Genomic DNA, 23494 nt, shown 5'->3' on the forward strand with positions numbered 1-23494 from the left:
AGGATGAAGTGATATATGGAATATATGTGTATGTGTTATTTACATCAAGCAATACGTGAACACCTAGTATTACTGAAGAATATTGCCTGTTAAACGTGCCAAGCAATCTTTTTATAGTGTAGACAACTTTATCACAACTAATAATAGTAAATAGTACATGAGTGATATTAGTAATTAAGTGTGGCGTTTTTAGTATACAAATTCAAATATTATCGAACATCTATTTGGTATTTCAACTGGCCTAGATATGATACCGATTGAAACTTGATGTATATGGACATATTAACATTCACCCTGAGTACCACATCAGTGGGCTAATATATTATGCTTCTAGCAAGTATTACTGTCTTCAAAATATTCATATAACATTCACGGATATCAATTTTAAATAAAGGAAACATAACCGTCAGTTCACATGACTGTATGCTGTTTCGTCTCAAGCCGTACGTTCCTAATCGTTGTACTCACACGTAATGTATACAACAAAATGTAACAAATTGTTACTTCGGATACAAACGTGTGAAAACGTTGTTATGTTACATGGTATATACAATCTGGGAACATAATATGATGCCTGAAAACATTAATAATATAATGTTGCCTTATTTAGAAATATTAGCTTTTAAGTTCACATAATTTTAGCAAAATATCTGAAAGCATCTTACCAAGAAATCTTTGTTCTGTGGTTGTAATAAAAACAGAACAAGTATCACTTGTACGGCGATAATAATTAATAGTAATACTTAATAATACTTAACGGTATATCTGGCATTGGTAAGACAACAAACGTCCTCATACTGATCTTCTGCTTATAATATGCAACTTAAATGCAATAATTATCTGATTATTATTTCAACATATCTTTTTTCGTGGTAAGATGGGACAGTGCAGTAACCACAGAAGATGAAATTGATACGAATTCAAATATCATGTTTCATGTCATTATATTATGCAATATTCACTAATATCTAATTAACAGTGATGCAAAATAAAACAAAATATCCATAATAAACAATCATTTCTATCTATCGATTCACATAGAGAGATATGAGAGCCCAAATAATTCTCAGTAGCTCAGTGTGATATATAAGAAAAGGATCTGAACCAATCGCTTCAAGTCGCATGCTAAATTAGTGTATATAGGACGCTGTGGGTTATAATAGGACGTTGTTACTGCAAGTAAATGGATGCATGTGGAATATGCACTCTTAAATCATAGGACTTCCATGCTTAAATGTAGCATAAAAGAACGACGCACTTCATTATAAAGTCACCATGGCATTTTTCAACAAACCATGTTACCATGATAAATTCTGTACATTTCAATACGACATTTATTAGGTACATTCGGCTTTCGCCGAACGCATTCATATAGATATTCGTTTTATGTTCGGTAAAAAAAACTCGCGTCCCGCTCACGATCTTCGCCAACGACGTGTTAAAAATGAATGTGATCCGCTTACGTCTATACTATGATTTTAAGTCTGTCAAGATTTGTTGTAATCGAGTAGGTCTAGAATTATTCTTATTTTTATGACTGGAGGCCATCTTATTAGTGAAAACGGGGATTTTCAGTAAATACAAATAGACAAACGATTCTGTTTATAGTTGCAACATTCCGTTCATAAATGCAAATAATAAGGCATTGTATTGGAATTCAATATTTCAACACGTTATTGTATTCCCAATAGTGTGTCATGACCTACTAAAGTGTCTAATTATTCATCCAAATGAGATGATACGTATTTGATTTCTTAGATTATTCCGTAATATTCGGCTTTTCTCGGATAATACAAAATATTAATATATGAAACACTGTAAACCAATAGGCTTATTATAATCTAGATAATATCTATAATAAATAAGGCTTCATTTATTACAAGTCACCTTGGTATTTAAATTCAATGTAATTCAACGAGCTGATTTGTTATTAACTCTCATTTAAATATGATCATTTATCATCTTTTTGTTGTTTTTATTGTCTATAATTTGGAATTAACTTTCTTATGATGACCAAATAAAAAATCAAAATGTTGAATTCACTCTCACTGAATGTTCCATTCAATCTCACTGTATGTTGAATTCATTATCACAGAGTAAATTTTTAATTTACTCCTATTGAATGTTGAATTGATTCTAATTGAATATTAAATTCACTATCATTGAATGTTGAATTCACTCTCATTGGATGTTGATTTCACTCATTGAATGTTGAATTCAATCTCATTGGATGTTGATTTCACTCTCATTGGATGTTGATTTCACTCTCATTGGATGTTGATTTTACTCTCATCGGATGTTGATTTTACTCTCATTGGATGTTGATTTCACTCATTGGATGTTGATTTCACTCATTGGATGTTGAATTCAATCTCATTGGATGTTGAATTCAATCTCATTGGATGTTGATTTCACTCTCATTGGATGTTGATTGCACTCTCATTGGATGTTGATTTCACTCTCATTGGATGTTTATTTCACTACTCTCATTAGATGTTGATTTCACTCTCAGAGTGAATGTTGAATTAACAGCCATTGAGTGTTAAAAGTTCAATATCATTGGATGTTGAATTCCCTCTCATTAATTAATTCACTCTCACTGAATTTTCCATTCAATCTCACTGGATGTTGAATTCAATCTCAATGAATATTGAATTCCCTGTCATTGAATTTTGAATTCAGTGGATGTTGATTTAACTCTCCGTACTCTCATTAAATGTTGTCTGTTAGTACATGTGGTTTCTAAATAAAGAGCTTCATTTAATTCCTAGGTTCATTTTAGCATCTAGAACATATTTTAGCATCTGGGTTTTTTTTAAGCACCTGACGTTTCATTGCAAAAATAATCTACGCTGTATGGTCAATGTAGCAAAGCGTATTGCCTTTTATCTTGTAACTAATATTCATAATAAAAAAACCTATAATTTTTATGAAGCAGCTGCTCTCTTCGTAGTTATATTTGTTTATAGAGAAATCAATGTCATACGGTACGGTACGATACTTGATGCGAGGTGCTTTCAACAAATCACTTTCTCAACAATAACACTAATCTATTTAAAATACTTCACATAAAAAAACATCTGTATTTTTATATTAAATTTTTAATCTATAAAAATCAATTCCTAAGCTGCGTTAATGGGATAAGATATGATGTTACAATCTTAATTTCAATACAAAATATTATATTAATATTCATAATATATGACTTTATAAATAGCTTGTTTTGCTGATGCGTTGAAAATTACATTTTGAAAGTTGTAACCCTAGGGCCCGATGTATAATAATTGTACAAATATAATAACCATAATTGCTAATATTTCAGCAAATCTAAAACTGTTTATCATAACTAGAACAACCATCTTTGAAAATATTCTTTTTAATTGTATTGTATATAAAAAAATCATTTTAACAATGAAAATGCTTTAAATAAAAGTTAGTGTGATTTGGAAATAAGAAGAAGTTTGTTACCGGTAATTAAAAAGTCTTTTCACAATTTCAGCATACTTTACACAAAACGGGGAGCGAACGGGCGGTTGAGTGGAGACCCGCTCAGGATAGAAACAAATTACGGTAATTTTAGATTCTGGTCGAATCAAGAGTAAATATTATGCGGCGTACGTGAGATAATTTCCCGAATATTCATAAAATAAAACAGTTTGTGGATTTGATTAAACGTTCCTTATCTCAAATAGTTTTCATTCATGTATTACCGGTAATGGGAAAGTCTATCTTCCACCATGTGTGGTGACTAGAATGATCCCAAGACATGTCTATTTCAGCTTTGATGACAGAAGATTGTTTTTTTATTAATTTTGCTAGAATACAAAATTGAACTGAACGGAAGCAAAATTTACAAAATTACTTTACAAACTATAAAACATATTCATTTTAAAATTAGTTGAGACATATCTTATTGAAATAATAATAGAGCTGTATTTTACTGTCTACTTTGCGGGAACAACAGCATTACCAAAACGATATAATGTGATGAATGTACAAAATACAAACAGTAGCTGTGGGATTTTTGCTTGTAAATTAATTTATATGATGATTGTATGAAGATAACAAAACAGATATTACAACATTTAAAATGATGAGACACTGTAATGTTTTAATAAGTGCGTAGGTTTGATAAAAATATATTACGTTATGCGTCTGTTGAATGATATATTATTCGCATCATCCCACTCAGCACTTGCAATTTCAGTTAGCAATGCTGTGCGTATGTTATGTGTCTATACTTAACAGATTTTGAGTAGGGAGTATTTCATCAAAGTAGACATATTTTACACATTTATTTTGCTTTTTCTATGTATTATCAGTTAAGAACTTTGCTGTTTAGACATAATGGAAAGGTGCGATGAGGCAGGGGTTGTTGTTATGTTGTGATAATATCTGTAGAAAATGGGCCTTATCATAACAAACTGTTTTATTCGTCTTATTTTATAGCCGGTCTATCATCTTGTAGGCTACACGTTGGCGTCTACTGGTATATTTTTAAGTGGTTCAGGCCCGATATGAGTTGTACGATAAAGCTTGGTTCCCTCGTCGACGCAACGAAACGATGTAGGCACAACGAGTGCGACCAATTACAAGCGACATAGTTCCAATGATGATCTAGCGTCGTGATTGGACGAAATTACCTGCATATGCGCTATGGTCTTGTGTTGTGGAACTTTAGGGAGGATGCGCGATATTGTAGCCCTTTGCTGATCCCGCCAATGGTGCTAGTTAATTATTAGTTGATTAATTAATGCAAAAACGGGCATGATGTGTTACTCGTGGTACGAGAGTCTGGTAATCCCTATGCCTTTTTAACAAGCAAGATATGTTGTAAATAAATAAATACGAATTAATTTGGCTGATAGACGTTTTTTCTTGTGTCAGAAGATTAACTAACATTATACTACCCCATTAAAACTGTCAAATCATGCATGAGATGTTGAAAAAAAAAAATGGTATAGATTACGGATGGTAATTATGTTAGTGAATGTAGTGTAGACCTATGTTAACTAAATTTTAAAAATGCACGTTGTGTATAATGTAAAATGAAGGTAAATGAAGATTGCTAACGATTAAGTACAATCGACAAATCCGTCACTGTGATGAGGCGGCGGTAAAATCGCGTTTCTGCTGTTATCATGCAAATTACCGCCCGCGGAACGTTCAGAATTGATTAAAATTAGTTTTGTGCCGTTAGGTATCTGATTAGCTAAACAGCACTGATACAAATGCAAGACGAACTTTCGTAGATATTTAGTTTTTAGGTCATAAGTATTATGAGGAATAAATGTATAACCGCTGTAACGACGTGCACGACTATAATGATGATGAGCTCGATTATAAGCCGTGGTAATTATTTTATATTTAATTAACGATGATAGAAGTGTAGATCGTGAATAAATAACCTCTTACTATTGCTTTGAAAATATTAATACTGAACGAAATGAACAAAAAATAATTTAATTAAATGATTAAAACAATTGAACTTCGAACAATTCACTCAAACAATACACGCGGATAACCTGCGTGTTAAATTTGAATTGCAATACATTTCTTTTCATATAAGAGATTATGAGTCGATTAAATTTTCTTTTTTGTTTGCTCTTTTTTAGTCGCGTGCAAACGTGCAATGAAATAAAAACAAATTCAATGCACGTGCAACATAATCGACTACGGTAGATTTAAAATGACGATGAAATTGTGTACTAAAACGGGTCAAATGGCCGAGTGGAAACTTACACAATATAAAACTATTACAGTTTTCCAGCTACCTAGACTCTACAGCTCACTATGTCGGTCTGTTGGTTGGTCGGTTAGTCGGTCGGTCGGTTGGTCGGTAAACACTAACTCGAATTTGAGTACGCGACTGTAGCCATGTATATAAGGCCTTGTTAAACTACTTTATGCGCTTTCCTGTTTGGCTGACTGGTTATGTTTAGCTTCTCGATCGGAAGACAAGGGTTCGGGCCACAGGTGGTTGTTCAATGTTTTATATATACTGTATATATAATAATGAGAGAGGTCATTTAGAGGGTTAGGATAAGATTAAGTCAAAATTCCGTCTAGAACCTATGCTGTTGCAATTCGCATTATGCAAAACATACAGCATTGTGGATGTCCTATACGTTAGGAGCACTTGTGGTGTAGTAAGCCTAAAGCTTGGTTCCCACTAGAACGCAACGCAAGGACGTAGGCCGAAACGCAAGCGAATTGACCAATCCAAGCGATGGATTATTCGAACCGTTCCTTGTGGTTGGTCAATTCGCTTGCGTTGCGACTTACGTCCTTGCGTTGCGTCCTAGTGGGAACCAAGCTTAAGTGTTAATTACGTTATATCGCATAATGTCATATAGAAACAGACTTCATAATATTGCCGCCAAACTACAGGTGTTAATGAAGCAACGAACACGAACATTTTGAAAACTGTCGCAAACAACTGGAAAGATTATGTTACACCGACTGTTTACATGTTTCCCGCTAAGTTTCTAAGCTACCAGTGCACGTTGGATTAGCATGTCCTGTGTATATGTTAAGCCACATAGATACCGACTTTGCTGTATAGATTTTAAATAATACATTTGTTTGCTGAAACGACGAATGGATGCGTTATTGAATTTACTAGTGATTAATCAAGCGGCTGAGTTTTATTAATTCTTTTTGACTTTTTCTTAGATAACATGAATTTTTAAAATCACAATGTTCCAGACGTTACAGTTTGGATTTAAAGTGACAAACGTCTGTGTTACTGATGATGAATAATGAACAAATCCGATATTTGTGACAAGTACAATATCAGCAAAGTTGTGACACCAACTAATTCATAGATAAACAGTCGGACATGCTGTCCAAGTGTCTAGATATTGCAAATAGGCCTATTGTATTCACATGTGAATGTAACTAACACTGTTATTTATAAATTCGTCGTTGAAAGAATATAAAGTAGCTCCTCCTTTCCTTTAAACTATCCTGTTCTCGGTCTGTTGTCAAGTACAGGCAAAGTAAAATAGGCCTAATGTGACTTAGCCATAGCTATAGTATTTATAAAATGAAAGATTTGTTTCTCAAGATATTTTTTTGGTTGCTCTTTGCTATAACTAAAAACAATTTCAGCGTTTATAATTACATTGCAGTACTGTAGATAGTCATCTCTAACATGTTACTGTATTCAAAAGGGCGTAATGAAATATGTTTGCAAGCTGACACTTAGTAATTTAATTTATTAAATATTTATCAAATTGATGTTAGGTAAGATAGTTTTAACACAGTGAGGTTCACGTTTAAAATACCAGCTTTGATGGTGGTAAATTTGATGGGTCATCCACAGCTGTGTGTATTTGTCACTGATTAAAATAGAGATAAGAAATCACACGTTATTTTATTGGTGAAATCCAACTCGGATCGTAAGGAATCATGTGTCTTGCATCCACGGAAGTTGCTATCAACATGCAATTTGTAGGATCTTATAACTTATACGATCCTACAAATTGCATGTTGATAGAAACTTCTGTTGATGTATCATCATGCTTTGTTTCGCAAAAGCTACATTTTTTTTTTTTTTTTTTATCAACGTTGCAAAGATGACATAGTGGTTGTTAACACTACACTGTTATCAGATTTTATTTCAATTTCAATGTATTTCCACAAAAATACCTAAAACAAAATTGACGTGTACCATACAGTTGAAAGTATAGGCCTATTGTATGATGCGTGCTATCTAAAATGTCCCAGCCCTTCATTATGAAAGTGATTGCAAGATCTTTTCTCTTTCTTTTTTTTCCTCTCAAAACATCTTTGTTTAGGCTAATTTAATATATTGTATTTTCTACCTAAATTCTTAAAATTATACCTTTTAATTAATTGATATAAAGTACACACACTTCTCCATATCCATCCATTCATATTTTTAAATAGAAATTTTAGTTTGATAAACATAACATTTATTGTATGAGTGACCTACTAACGTTATATACCTGTATAGTTATTCTATTAATATTCAGAAACATCGGCTTATATCAATAGAATGCGTTCTTCATAATTTTCAGACCCAGCTTATCAGCCGATCATGTATATTGGTCGACGTTTATACACCTATGTCTAGTATTTTTTTTACATGGAAATGAGATTACCAATGTCAGTAATAAAATTTGTGCTAGGAATTTATATCGGTATTTAATACTTTCTACCTGGTTCGGATGAGACTGACAGACAGCGGTTGTGTCCATAAGAATGGACGAATTGACATAGACGAGCGGTAGCGGTAAGCGGAAACCGCGTAGCTTGTCTCGCATAGAATCTGTATCTAACCTGAGAGGAAACCACCGCCGTCCGCTCCGCGTTACTGTGTCTTTTCATCACAATGATTCATTAAATGAAAATCGTTCATAACAATTGAATCGAACGTCTTCTTGTAGCCATAATAAACTTATGTTTCATATTTCAGTATACCCGATGTGTTATTGTCTGCTGGAAAACAACCGAATTGAATCATATTTTTCGTATGCTCATCGGCCGATTAAATGTATAGGTCATGTATATACCTTGGTGATATTGTATTTTTTTTTACAGGCGACTACAGTAACTGTCGTTATCGTTATTAATGTGTGATATACTCAAACCCTTTGCCAATTCATTTAAGTGCTTTTATCATCGGACTTATGAGATAGTGTTGACCTTATTCTTTATAAAATATATGAATTGCCATACGAGTAAATCCCACAGGTGCTATATTTTAATATTGGAAGTGTAATGATATTATATTAATATTAAAATTCTAAAGAAAAATTGAGACAAGATTGTTGTTCGTTATTAGAATTGTTAACGGTTGGACTATAATGGTTGCAATGAAAGCTATTAGTCACTATAACGTATAATACATTATCATTAAAATCATTTGAATAATTCCGAACAAACTACATGATATAATGCTACCACTGACGGTAATTTGGTCTGACAATTACATGGTGACATGAGGCTAGCATAATTGAGATCAAGGTGTCACTTTAGGCCTAGTACAGCTGTACCTATTTTTCAGACACCTTTTAAAGGAAATATTTATTTATTGTTTTATGCGGATTACATATTAAAATATGAAGAACCTTCATAAAATGCGCGTACAGTTAAACATATATTAAGACGACACCTTCTGGATCTAATGAGTTGTCTGGTAATAGGTTGTCCTCTGGGAACTGGGTGTAGTGTTAAAACATTATTTCCCATTGCTACTTAATAGGAGTTAACCCTGGATAGGGGTGCCCCCTGAATAGGAGTTACCCCTGAATAGGGGTCAAAGGGATGTTTTCTATCGGTATGGTAATACATAATATATAGTTGTTTATGATAATTTTGTTTTCAACATTCAAAACCGCAGATTAAATTTAATTGCATTTTGATGGACCTGCATATGGGTGCTACCTATTTGTTTGACTGGTAACTTAAGTAATCGGAATAATTCAAACTTGACAATAAATTTGCTTTTATTTCTTATAACTATATTATAGTTTACAAAATAAAAAAAAAACTCATAGATACAAAATACAGAAAAGTAAGTTATTTCCACGAGGTCCCTAAATGAAAGAAACTAGACTAAAGCATGAATATCAAATGCAAATAATCTGTCTTGATGAAGAAATACTATTTTACTGTTTGCCAACTTGCAAACAAATATTGCAATGCTTAAGATCAAACTAGACTAATTCCTTACGATAGGAAAACGAGAAAAGAATAATAATGACGTTCACAATGAATCTACAACATATTATATTATGTTCATATGTATTTATGTATTATATCCTTAAGGACATACTTATACTTGAAGCAGGTAAATGACTCACTCTTGGCCATTAGGCCTACTAGTAAAGACGGTCATGGAGGTAGACTGACATGAATACAAACACAAACAAGACAGACTGACCCACTGTTAGACCGCCAGCAAAACATAAAATAGATAATTTTCAAATCTTTACCTGTAGTCAAATACGGCTTAGAAGCGGGAAAAACTTGGTACTGTATCCTGTATGATAGAGACGATTGTATACTGTAAGCGAAATAACAGATAATAGACAAAATATATCAATACATGATCTAACGCTCAAGCAATCGAACGCTGCTTTATATACCACAACAATCTGCATCAGCGGGGAACGCAAAGTTTGCATCCATCAATTTTCATGATGTCATGGCTAACGATCACATCATTGGTCATCTCAAATGCCGTACGCAACATAATGTTGGGGGAATCAATTCCCGAAAAACAATGTGTATAAAGAAGAAATCATATTGTTTATGAGTATGCTCACGTGCTTTTCATCATGTCTTTTATTTAATAATAACCATAAGCCATCCGCATACCAATTACAATGATGTATCTATATTGATGATACTTTCTACTAGGCACGGTATTCTTCTTCTTCTATAATTGACTTTATGGTTAAGGAGCGGAATAAGGAGAGATAAAAAATAAAGGCAAAGCCGGTTTACCACTAGGCGAATTTATTCGCGAGAATCGAAAATACTGACTGATGCGCATGCGTATTAATAATTTCATCTACTTTTTGTGACGTGAAAAATCACAACCAATCAGAACTCGAGAATGTTCGATTCGCGCGAAAATATTCGCAAATGAGAAAACAGACTTAGCTGAAGACCACAAGCTTTTTAATTTTTTCTAATCATGTTTTTTCATTTTCCATTTTCTGTTTTACATTTGTGCACAACGCATTGAAACCAGCTTGCGTATGCACTCTAAAGAAGTAACGATTAATATTGTTATTATTATAATCTGATACATTTTTACAGTGTTTAACATTGTTGTTTTTTTACTACTGTTACCTCAACACTATTATTATGCATAACATCATCAGAGGACGCAACGAACAAATGTATTTGAGTGAGTTCAAAATTATTTTACCAGTGTAACTGTTGTCTTTCTGAATAAACCTACGTCAACACCAAAGCAGCTTTCAACAATAACGTATTATGCCCAATGCATGCACAAATGTCAAAACACACAAGATACCTCCAAAAGACATGAATACATACAAATACACCATGAATTAATAACTTATTAAAAACACACTTTTGAAAACTCTTGAGGACGTCCAAGGTTCACTGGGTGAATTTCAAAATTGGGCAACATATAATGAACCAGAAGAATTAAGTTTAAGCTTGCTTCCTACTTGGACGCAATGAAAGGGCGGAATCACATAGTTATGCTTGGTTCATCAGGAGACACAACGAAAGTAATTTGACCAATCACAAGCGACGGATTATTCGAACAGTCGCTTGTCATTGGTCAACTCGCTTGCGTTACGTCTACTTCCTTGCATTTCGCTTCTAGTGAAAACCAAACTTTATTAATTTTACCAATTACGACGCAGCGCATAACTCGAACCGTCGCTAACGATCAGTCAACTCGATCACTTTCGATGCGCCTACGTCGTTGCGTTGCGTCCAAAGAAGAGGGAACCAATAATCTAGATAGAAGGATGGATACTCGCATTTCTAATCATGATGTTTATTTATAACCATAACTGATGTTAAATGTTGTGTTCGTGTACGAATATGACCACCCACGCTAAAAATAATTCACTAAGTGACGTCATTCAAAGAGCCCCAATATATATATATATATATATAAATGTATTCCGTTAATATTTTGCGTAATTAAAATTGACAAATGGTCTGTCATCATTTTAACCGCATTCATGATATAATCCTCTAATATGATAATTTTAATTTGTTATGATCCTTATAAAAATTACGCCAATGTGAGTAAACGTGTACACTCACACACTCTGAGCTCACTAAAATTCCATCCAATTATTAATTTCTAGAAAAAATGTGTAGTTTTCTTGCTAATTTAACAGTTATGGAAAATAATAATAAAAAAGGCTCTAATAAGTCAGTTATGTATGGCGTTTGCTCCACGTAAATTTTCTGATTAATTTGTAAATATAAACCGAACAAAAAATGCACATTGTGCTTTGAACTCCTCGAGAGAAAGTGAACGCAAGAGCCGCACGGACAGTATTTGAAAAGGAAAGCATCTTTAATTCCGCAAGTTTCTCAATGGATACTATTTTGGATCAACGTACACCCACACGGGAACATCTAACTACATTCTTTCCAATAATTCACTCTAGAAATAGAAATGTGTGTATACTTTCCTTTCTAGAATTAAACATTTAGCGGAAAGAATCCATAAAAACTACCAGCTCTATTACAATACATGTAATGAGTACCACGCTCGGATGGTACTAGTCACCGTGAGTGACCGAGCGCGCGTCGTAATCCATATAGCCTTATGGCAAGGGTTCGAGTCTCTATCTTTTTGAATAATATAAACCGTAGGTCCAGTGTACACGCAATGCTCATGTACACTGTAAAGAACCTGTACATCTTCTGAGACGAGTAGAAGGTTGTGTACTAGCTAACAGCCACTGTTGTGGACAGGCAAAATAGCTCAGTTTCGAAAAAGCATTTAGTTGAACCATGGATCTATAAATTAGATAAGTCCATGGTTGAACATTGTAACGTCCATCTAAGTCCACATCGCATTGGGACGGCATTGTGTGAAATTAAATTGTTCGTAGAATGCGCTATATAGATGTATTAACATTAAAAGTAACATTGCCAATCAAACACCATCTAATACCATCAAAGAGGGGCCCTTATAGTTGCAGTTTTTTTTAAGTAACTATCGTTACTGATAAATAACTTAAAATCACATCAATCAATCTATGCTAATAGACTGTGAAGGAAAGCATTGAAATAACTTATAAGTACATTTGCCATGTGATTTAAAATGAATTATGAAGTCAGTCATAAATGATCGACTTCTGACAGTAACTGGTCATGTAGATTTACAGCTATACGCCAAGCTTGTAAACAAAAATGATTAAGTGATTTTCCACGTGATTGAATTGAAAATGTTAACATTGGGAGGAATTCTACGAATTCGTTCCAGGCGATCCTGTAATATAATTCTTAGATATAAACAGTATGAATTAATTACTTATTAAACTCATCTCGTGAAGTAGTGACGCGTAGGCCTACCAATGACCCTTCCTCTCACTACACATCTACGTTTTGTAGGCCTAAGTTTAGTTGTCTGCAAGCCAATTATGTGGCTGAATGGTATAGCGTTCAGCTGTGGAACTGGACCTTTGGAATCGTTCTGGAATCTGTTTCAATACGTTTAGGCCTTTATATTGTATATACATTATTTTTCGAAGTGCTGCATAATCTAATAAATATAATTCACAATAACTTTTTATTTACTGTTCGTTACACATTATATAAAGATTTTGGTAAATGAAAAGTAAAAATTAGGAAAGATAAGACAAACGCTTGAGATAGTACTTCCATCCGACTGTGCTATTAAAGCCCATTTACACTATAAGGGCGATAACGATCGACGATTAATAGATAAACATACATTTTTTTTGATAAAACAAAACAAATTAGAACAGTTTTCGTTCTAGAACTATAGGATAATCATTTATGCCATATTTGATAAAAATAATATTTTCAAAAATCCAATCAAATGACGTCATGGTCAATAAAAACAATAAAATCTTTGTATTGTAACGATATTATTGCTCTTACTAATCATGACGTCATTTTATTGGACGTGTGGAAATATTATTTTCGTCAAAGGCAGCATAGATGATAATCCTGTAGTTCTAGGATGAAAACTTGTTAAACTTCTTTTGTTTTAGTATGGTATGAAAAGTGCATATAAATGGCATTATATACCCATCGTTTATATTGTACGGCAATTGACACAGTTTACGCTGCTCCGCTTTACTTCAATAAATAAGTCACGTGTGTACTCGGTTTAACCATTAACTTAATATTAATAACTTAATGTCATAGATGAATAAATTTAATCACATTTCAACACATTTTTTTTTTACTTTGCTAAACAATATTGTCGTTCTTTGAATTACCTGGTGAATATGTTGCTTCAAAACGATCTTCGTTAACTTTACCCTAGTTGCCTGCGTGGAATAACACATGGTAATGTATTTACTTAGGTATCAATAACCGAACTTATACGTTATGTTATCGATTTTATGTATTTTTTTTAATGTTTACATTTCATTACGTTCGTCTATGTTTCAATAGATTCTTTTATACAGTGAAAGTTCGGATTGTTGTTCTATTCATATTTCATATAATTTTCTTATAATTGGCTGCAGTCGCGTGCTCAAATTTGAGTTAGTGTTTACCGACCGACCGACCGGCCAACCGACCGACATAGTGAGCTGTAGAGTGGCATTTGCACGCGACTATGTCGTGGCAAAAATGAATATGACTTTGTAATTACAATACAATGTTTAGTTTACGTATCAATTGAAGCCCCCACGAAGTAACAAAGTAAATAATATTCACTTTAAAAAATAACTAAAATCGTTAAAATTATAATTTGCCTATAAATAATTTTACACATTGCATCATTGTGTTTGATCGTAGCCTCTTTATCAAGAGTTTCTACACAGTGACACTTTTCGAAAATAAAATTAAATCAGAATCATATATTAGTATTCTCGCAATAAGTTTGCAGTTAATTTAAGATGGCATGCTTGATTGTTTTGGGAATTACTTAAATAGATGTTGTTATATTGCACTGTGTCGACGTTAAGTTTAGGGAAGTCTTTCATTTCCCATTCCCTTGGAATTACACCGGCATCACGATATTATATTTTGATTATTATAATTTAATATTGTTAATGCTAAAAGTGAGAAAATTAGAAAACCGTATGGAATTTCGATTATACTTATACATTATTGTATGCTGGTTTCATTATTACACTGCCGAGGATGATCAAAATGACCAATCAATATAGATACTTCTCGAATGCTTCAGCTTAGAGAACATCGCACAGTCATGATGGTTCCATTCAGACAGGACTGCCAATGACGGAATGATAAAGATTATAAAACTAGTGTTTTGGTCGGAATTGGAGTCTTTTTTTACTGTTCTGGGTTTGATTATGACGAACCTTTTGCCTTTTGCATATCTGGCTCAAATATGAGCCAGATATTTAACATTTTAATATAGATAATAATATAGCACGGGTTGCATATGCCATGTATCAAAACAAACAAACTTAAAAAACAGGAATATCGATCAGAATGATAAGCTTTTTTTTGTCGGCATCGGCACTTCTTTTTCGAATGGGTTTTATTAGGATGAACCATGTATCAAATGCAAAATATCATTACAAATATATTGGAAATGAAAATTGGAAGATCAGTGACAGAATGATGACTGTTTTTGTCGCCATTGGCGCCTTGTCCAATATGTTTGATTATGCCGAATCTTTGTCCAATATGTTTGATTATGCCGAATCACAATAACACGTAAGAATCAGAACGTGAAAAAAACAAACATAATTAATACTAGTTAGTTGAACCTTTAACCCAATCAGAGCTTTCCAATTAACTTCTGAATGACAAAGACAAATGGGTTTCCATTAGGAAATTTCAATTTCTTACAGTGTGAACGTGCCTTAAGGTACTGTTAGCTACGGTAATTCGTGTGACTTCTGTGTGAGATAATATAATTTGTACAACAATTTAGATGCTCAACCATTAATATCGAATAACGGTACATTCACACTTGAAAGATTAAGATTGATAAGATCATTTCCTATTCGTCCATGATCTTGTCAAGATATATTTTACCAAATTTGTCAAAACACATCAAAGTGATATTACTGCGGACGTAATATTTCCGTTCCCAGAACATATATTTTATCATAATCGCTACAATGTAGAATATTTTTCAAACATGAAATTTACTATGGTAAATTAATTCTTACAATGTATCAGATAAATACGAGTAACTAAATGTTAAAAAATAATGGAAAACAGTGTCAAGCATTTTAAATAACGAGGTCTTCTGATTCCTCTAATTCAGTAAGATGTTTTATTTATAATATAATTTATCTATTAGAAATCACCAAGGTTGAAATTATATCATAAAATATTGGATTACCAAAAGTTAATATTAAATTTAAGGGCGTTAATCTGTAACAATAAAAAATGAAAAAAAACAATGAAAAATATTTGAAATCGTTAATTATTAATTTATCAGTGTACAGAGATTATAACTATACTATTATTGTTGAATTTAAGGTGAATAAGCTGGATTTTAAATAGAGATCAACATTATTCTACTGCAGTTATTGCTTTAAAAAAACAGTTATCTAACCAGGTAAAGGTAAAGTCGAAACCTAATGCTAACGGCCGTGGTGCCCATCTCCATTTCTTTTAGCGTTTGGGCCAGACTCCACTAAGTGTGTATGTTTGTGGGGGGTACGCCACTCCTCCCGCACAAACGAGTCTGATTTACCTTCCCAGTACTTTTTACATACCGGTACCCATTTCTATCACCTGGGTGGGGAGGAACAATGTGGATAAAGAATCTTGCTCAAGGACTCAACACTGCAGTGACCGAGACGGGGCTTTAACCGACAACCTCTTGATTGCAAGTCCAATGCTCTAACCACTGCGCCACAGTATCTAACCAACACTAACACTATTAGTCTACTTTGTTCCGTCTGACATCTTGGTTACATTTCCAAAATGCACACCACAAAAGTATTTATATTAACAAACACGCCATGCCATTTGCTGATTAAGAAAATCTATTACGTTGACTATGAGATATTGATAAAAGATGAGATATTGATAAAAGATGAAATATAATGTTCGTGGGTCGTAACATTTCTGCGGTAATATTAATTGGTCAGATGTTTTCCTGACCAATTAACTGTGCTCACAGAAGCAAAACTATCACCCTACGCAGTATATAGGCATTTACTGTATAGACTACACTGCAACAAACAATTTTCTTTACAAACTGGTGCTGGTTTTATAGCGTAGTTGACACGTCTACACTAGCAAGCTCGAGCAAACTCCAGGTTCGCAAACAATTTTGTAAAGTGTGTTAATACATAGACTAGAATTCAGAAACATTATTCGTCTAGAAACAGTTTGCATAAAATCTGTTTATTTTTTCCTGATACCAAGGGTAACCACCGCAGAGAAAATGAATTATAAGTTTGCATACGTGTCGACAATCACTTTTTAGAGATTATATTTTCCCCTCCACTTACTTGACTAGACTGTACAAATGCATCATATATCTATCGTTATAAGTTGTTTACTTTATCTCATTCTCCATAAGGAGTTTAGCGCAGACGGTGATCATAAAGAGAATATTAACTGGCGTCTTTTAGGGACTTTTCAATTACACGACGCGACGTTACGCACAAAGTCCATCAGACCGAATACGATCGTCTGCGCATGTCTCTACTTGCTGGCATAGTGTTATATCAATGGAACCGATCGGCAACTGGTTTTCAACAAAGTTTTGTGTATTATGAACAAGGCCAACAGCCATTAAGTCGCGTGCTACAATGCATAGTGATACCAGACCGACAGACAGACAGACCGACAGACAGACAGACAGACAGACAGACAGACAGACAGACAGACAGACAGACAGACAGACAGACAGACAGACAGACAGACAGACAGACAGACAGACAGACAGACAGACAGACAGACAGACAGACAGACAGACAGACAGACAGACAGACAGACAGACCGACAGACAGACAGACAGACAGACAGACCGACCGACCAACCGACCGACATAGTTATTCATTATTATTCATAAATATTTTTTAATTGGCTTTTCCTCATACATTTTGCTAAAAACATTGATATTGCCACAATAAAACCTCGTTGGAACAACACCAAATAACGTTTTCTTTATTTTATTTTATCTTTGTGTATATATTTGTGATTTTTTTGTTTGTAAAATGGTCTTAGAAAGAACAGAACTCAACACAATGCAAGATCCATCAATTATAATATAACGTATAGTTATCATATCTTATTGAAAATAAATACAAATATGAATAGGCCCAAGAAAATGTTCAGGATCAATCTTAACTTAAATCGTTTTGCTTAAGTTAAGATAGTAAAGAAGAGCTTAAGTGAAATATTGAGGAATAGAATATTATATAAATGTTCTTATGTTACTTAAGCAAAATCATTTACTTAAAACAAAGTTAAGATAATTTCTTGTTAAGCACGTTTGATAAACATTTGCTTCTAACCTACTTTCTCCAATGCCAATAATAGTGTACACAGTACAGTTCTGGTAAAATTTTCTATATTTTTCATTTGTACCATAAAAAATAGACTTACTATTTTGCTATGTTTAATAGAAAGAAAAAATACAACATCAATTATTTGAAACCAGATGAATGTTTTCGAGAACTTTTAAATAGGCTTCTTCTTTTAGTGAAATGCACGAATATATAATTTTTTTTCCAGCTTGATATTGAAATTACAAGTGTATAACCAGCAAATATTAATATATCTCGGCACTTTTTAATCCCCAGGGTACTCGAGGAGTACACGCTCGAGTAAGAAGCCATTATTCACGGTATTGCGTATTTGATAGATGAAAGGATCGGAGTAGGTTGAGGTTGAATTTATTACCATACTGACAGTTAAACGTACTCTTTCTTCCCAATAATAATAGCAAGTACAATGTTCAGTAAAATTTATTTCTGGCAAATATTTTTTGATCAATTTTCCAGATAAAGTATTAGGTCTGAAACCGGATTCTTTTCGTATGTAACTTTTCAGGTTTTAGTTAAAAAATGACAAAAAGATATTTGAGAGCTATAGCAACTATGGAGTGGCCTCTCCCATACAACAGTAAATAAGCTACCAATACGACTGGTTATAGATTTTGTGCAGAAGTTGCCAGAATTTCTAATAAACTGATTTGTATAGGACTTCTCTCTGAAAAAGCTTTAACACACACGGGCACTATCCAGGATATTTGTATGCGGGCTAAGATATTATCTTTTAACAAAAATGAATAAGTTGTCTTTAACCAAAGTCCGAAACCTTTTGGAGAAGTTGCTTATGCAGAACACAGCTTGACAAGTAGCAATCCAATCGTTTGTACTGACTGAAAAACAACTTAAAACACTAATAAAAACAAATTAATACCAGTTTAAATACGTCTAAATTGGTACACCCACGTCTTCATAAGAATTCATAAGAAAACATTTCAAAACATAAAACATATAGATTTTTTTGTAGTATTTTCACGTGTATATTGACACTATCATTTCTATTTTTGTATTTGAAGAGTCAATGGATCGCAAGGTGTTTTAACTTGTGTAGGCGTTTAAATTATGTTGAGAGCTTGATCTTATATCGGTGGTGTTAATCACAGGATGACGTTTGTAATAGGCCTAATCATTTAAACATGAAATTTAAATGGTAAACCAAAAGGCGTTTAACGCGCGAAGTTTCGATAGTAATCCCAGGTTCATCACTAGAAATCATCAACTCGTGGTTAACATATTGATCCATAATTGATTTGATTTTAATTGTTATTGTTGTTGTCTTTTAAAGAAAATAGCGGGTTCTCGCGTTTTGTTATAAGTATATTAAAAACACGTTTTAAAATAGCATTTTCTCGCGTTTCGCACGAGTATAAAACGCGATTTAAGAGGTTATTTTGATTATTATAGCTAAGGTCTCTTTATCTCTCTTTTATTTTATAAACAGTTAGTTAAGCAGGACTAAAAACGGAAAGTTTACTTTCTTACAATTACCATGTATGTAATTAATCATTATGGTGATTAGGAATAAAAACAAAGCTGTGGATACGATTGTAAAAATACAATGCTAATTGAAATTCTGAAAGCCTATAAACATTTTAAAGAAACGTATGTGACGATTTATGGGCATGTTACTAAATATCTCGACCAAGACAATATCTCATTCTATATTCTTCGAAAAGTAAACTAACACAGGCTATAATTTGCATAATGTGACTATAACTGTAACACAATGAATACTGTGATGAATTATTAGTTTAAAATCAATAAATTTACCTAGATTCAATCTTGAATTTGTTTCTTTTAAATTTTGAAATTCAAATCGATAATTAGAAAACGCAGACGATAATTATTATTGTCTGATAATCAAGCACAATACATTGATATTTAGTGCGAACAAAAAATCTCAATTAGCCTAATAATCGGATGGGACTCGAAACCGCGACATAGACCGCCGCTCTCCGCACATGTGGAAACGAATTCGGCACCTCTATTTTCTTTGTATCCAGTAGTTTAGGCCTAAGTATTATTTAAAATAGTATCGATGTATTCGTACATCAACTTACCCGGGTAAATAACTAACCCACACTCAATGATGAAATTATACGATAAAGCATTTCAATAGCTAGAGAATTTTTCAACAAAACCCGTGTACATAACTAATCCATGTCTATGTTTCCTGTCCTGAATGTCAGGGGCAACTTAATCGAGGACTTTCGTCTTTTTGTGAAGAGCAATAATTAGACATTTATAGGTAATCGATAGTTAAAATAATGGAGAAGTTTACGCTTATTAGGGTTGATGCAACGATACTGAGCTAGCTATTCAACGTCTGGTCACTGACCTACAGTGTTAACGAATACTTTAGGTGATAGCATAAAATAATTGTAAGATAATCTCAGTGATTATATTAAGAGAAAGAAATCATTGTAAGTGTTATTTTCTCTTTTCTATGTAGGTGTTATTTTAATTGTGCATTCAAGATGTTACACATCGAAGATGGATAGTAAGGGAATCTGTCACTTACAATGACACGTAATTCAAGCGGTTTAATAGATGGTTTTACATGGAAATTAATGAATTTGATTTACTTTCTTGTTGTACAGTATTCTTTTGTAATATAATGATAGGTCTAATGCAGAGAGTGACAATATTTTCCAACGTGCAGAAATGGCCATTTATACTAGGACGATAACGATAATGAAAACTTAAATAATTGCTTTTGTTTTAACTGTTGGAAACACGTCTATATCGCCAATCCGAATCATCCGAGTAAAGATACTTCCACATCGCGGCCGGATTCGGCCCAGCGGCCTAAGAAAAATATCGCAAGCGTTGAGCGTGCTTTCACACGGATATCGGTGTCAAGCGAGGTCATTCATGCTCACTACTGTTGATTATTCAAAAGAAAAAAATTGATTTCAGCAAACAAATGGGTTCTCGATCCATAGCACCAAATTCGGGGTCCAAATCAGGTACGGATTCAAATCGTACGAATTTGGTTTGAACGATCTTATGTTTTACCACTGAACCCATTTTCTACGATAGTTTTCTCAGGGCACACTTTCACGGAACTGAAGACGGTACCGTGTTATTAAATAAAGGAAAATTATATACATATATATACGGTGCCGTCTTCCGTTCCGTTAAACGTAAACATTGTGAATGCAGCTTTTCAGCCGATTAACTCTCGTACATTCGTGTCAATACAGATATAATTCCGATAGGTTTCGGAAGTACATCTCAACTTTCAAAATATAACGACAAAACTTCCTCACAGGATTACGACGAGGTATATCGGATGTTTAAGCACGGAGGCACTGTATATAAAATAATGGTTTTGCGTTTGAACGTCAGACACCTAGATTGACTGTGAGGAAAGAACGTGTAACGTGCTTTTAAAATTGGACACTTGGATTTAGGCTGATATGCATACATAGCAAATTTGTACAATATATAACTATTTTATCTTTCCTCACAATAGTATTAGCAGCGAAGTAATGATATTTGTTGTCACCTTTAACAACCTTTAAGCATTGCAAAAATACAATGAAACACAATGCACTAGTATATTTATGCACATTATTCATTTATTACCGTAGGTTAATGTAAAATAAAATCAATGCAGACTTGTCTGATATAGAAAAACAACTAAGACAAAAAAGAATACCAAACCAGCAATCAATAATTCTGTGCAGGTAGATGAATAAGCCATTAAAATGCAATATTCCACAATAACTTAAGGAATATAGTAAAATCTGGTAAACAAAATATTAAAAAAAAAAACCTATCCATGCCAATATGCATGCAGATTAATTTTGAAAGCCGAGCTTTTGTTTCGGGACGGTGACAATTACGAGACTACGTACGTACGTGTCTAATTTTCACAATCGTTAAGAAATCTAAATACTTTATATTGCAAATGCATCTTTTGCTGAGGTACTTTTTGAAAAAAAAATATATAAAACAAATCTCTTCGCTAACAAATAAAATATTTTATAATAGGCCTATTTTCTCCAGATTTTATTTAAAAGTATTTTTAATTGACTTACTCACTCACTTACTCAATTGACTGCGAGTGTGGGTTTATTTTTAGGGAGTTTCATCACGTGACTTTATTCTAGACCACACCAACAGGTAAATCGTATACCTACTGTATATTGTTGTGCGTCTCATCGAATATTTAATAACATAGGATTAACCACACAACATAGGCGTATATCCGTCAATATTATTTAAATTTTAAATTAAATTTTACAGATGGTCACACGTATAGTTTAATTTCATCGTCTGACCATGAAAGATAGATAAAATATAATTACTTTATTAAATTTTAAATTCAACTTGATTATAATGTGACAATGGTACTCTAAATTGTCCAAAACTTCGTTAGATGAAGGTTCCATATTAATATTGCTGAATTTAAACTACAAACAACCTCGTAACATTATATATTACTCGCAATTCAACTGATAATTCAACCTCAAACTATCGTAATAATACATGCATATGATGAACAGCAACAGTGTATATTTACTGTGTTTTTATGATGTATAGACCTAGCTTATTACAAGATGGACTGACTGCTATTTAATTATTGTTATCGAATTATTATAAACTCATAATACGTTGATATAAAACTCTACAATTCTGTTCTGTACCGAAGACTTTTAATTACCATCAAACAATCATGGATGAAGGAATATTCCTTAATCCATGAAACAATATACTAATAATAAAATATATTGTAATTTGTTATTATAATTTGTTATTATATATGTTATAATTTGGTTGAAACGGGTTATAAAAAAAGAATGGTAAATAATTAAAGTTTAAAGCTTACGTAAGACGTACGTAAATGTATACAATATTAAGAGGGTTATCAACGGAAAATTAAATTAAAACTTCGCGTGGACGAAGTGCCATTACACACGTATAACTTCAAGGACAAGACGATCGACCTTGAGAAATAAATGAAACCTTTCGTCGGCCAGAAGAAACCAGTCACAAGTTACCATAGACGGGGGAGGGAAGACGGGGGTGAGTTAACTCGGCCCAGCCTATGCTTCATTTTTGAAAATTACAATGCAACGTATGGAACATTCGGTTGAATTCAAATTACAATATTTAGGCCTGCCTCCGGGTTCTACTACTGTAGGTACAACGATCTTCATTGTGTATAAAATCAAATATCATATTCACTCATAAAATAAAATCTAAACAAGTCAGCTAGTTAGTTTTATCGCATTAAAGCAATTCCTGTCTATGAAAATCTAAAATGGATAATATTTAAATAAAAAGTACATACCTGTAAGTAACGTAGA

The 23494-nt window shown here is 33.1% G+C and overlaps 1 protein-coding gene across 1 annotated transcript in view; it reads right to left on the reverse strand.

The window, feature by feature from the left end:
- The window catches only part of LOC144850308 (neuromedin-B receptor-like), a 36829-nt gene extending 13335 nt beyond the window's left edge, over window positions 1–23494 (reverse strand). The window contains exon 1 of the mRNA XM_078707561.1: window positions 23479–23494. The gene's annotated coding sequence lies outside the window, so the exon portion shown is untranslated. The remainder of the gene's footprint in view (window positions 1–23478) is intronic.

Source organism: Antedon bifida, chromosome 8, assembly GCF_963402885.1.
Source record: "Antedon bifida chromosome 8, ecAntBifi1.1, whole genome shotgun sequence".
NCBI classification, from domain to species: Eukaryota; Metazoa; Echinodermata; class Crinoidea; order Comatulida; family Antedonidae; genus Antedon; species Antedon bifida.